At 58.4% G+C, this 872-nt stretch overlaps 1 protein-coding gene across 1 annotated transcript in view; it reads right to left on the bottom strand.

Annotated features, from left to right (window-relative positions):
- The window catches only part of SINHCAF (SIN3-HDAC complex associated factor), a 33,004-nt gene extending 32,294 nt beyond the window's left edge, over positions 1–710 (bottom strand). Inside the window, exon 1 of the mRNA XM_045296385.1 lies at positions 603–710. The gene's annotated coding sequence lies outside the window, so the exon portion shown is untranslated. The remainder of the gene's footprint in view (positions 1–602) is intronic.
- Positions 711–872: the final 162 nt, after the last annotated feature.

Raw genomic sequence — 872 nt, 5'->3', positions numbered from 1 at the left:
GACGACAACTTAGTTGGGTGGGTGTTTCTTCCCGGCCAGGGCTGGTGATTGTCCACCCTTCGCCCCACGCGCGCAGGGCAGCTGGGATCAACTCCAGCACGCGGCGGAACAACGGCGCCCCACCACTCCCGGGGCTCGCGCCCACGCCGACCCGAGGGCGCTCGGCCCTCGCCACCCAGTCCTCCTCCCGAGCCTTCAGCCATGAAACTCCTTCGAGTCAACGAACAGTGCGGCCGAGAAGTCATTGTCACCTCCAACGTGGACCCTCAACTCCAACGACCCAATTCTCCTCAGATTCCACCAACTCTTCCCACCCCGAGACTTTCGGTTTAGCGCAAAGACCGCCCCCCACCCCTCGTGGAAAATACACAATAAACCTATGCATACAAAGAGTCTGGGCTCCGGAGAGCAAGAAAGCAGCGCTCCCAGCCAAGCCAACTCTTAAACAAAACTTGGTGTGTGTGTGTGTGTGTGTGTGCAAGGACGAGGGGAGGAGGTTGAGACAGAAAGAGAGGAAGGGGGCGAAAAACACACACACACAAAAAGAAATCAAAGCCCTCGTGAAACAGTTTTGCATCAGAGTAATTGTTAGCGCCACTCACCTTCCCAAAGCAGCCGTTTCCGGGCACAAGGCTTCCTGAGGTGCAGCGTGCACACCACACTAGCCCCCCACTCCCGTCGCCACCTCCTCCGCCTCCAACTGCCTTGTCTAGAAAGATAGTCTGCAGTTCTGCAGTTGCTACCGCAGGCGGGGAAGGTGTAGATTCCGCTTTCCTTCTGCGCACGCGCGGCTCCTGGTGCAAAATTCTCTTGAATCGAACTCATTTGCATGCGGGGGCGCGCGCGTCAAGGACTGAGCAGGGCAGACGGCC

This window comes from Echinops telfairi, unplaced genomic scaffold, assembly GCF_000313985.2.
Source record: "Echinops telfairi isolate 266 unplaced genomic scaffold, ASM31398v2 ScPeMD7_7406;HRSCAF=8444, whole genome shotgun sequence".
Classification (NCBI taxonomy): domain Eukaryota; kingdom Metazoa; phylum Chordata; class Mammalia; order Afrosoricida; family Tenrecidae; genus Echinops; species Echinops telfairi.
This window is presented reverse-complemented; position numbering and strand designations above follow the sequence as displayed.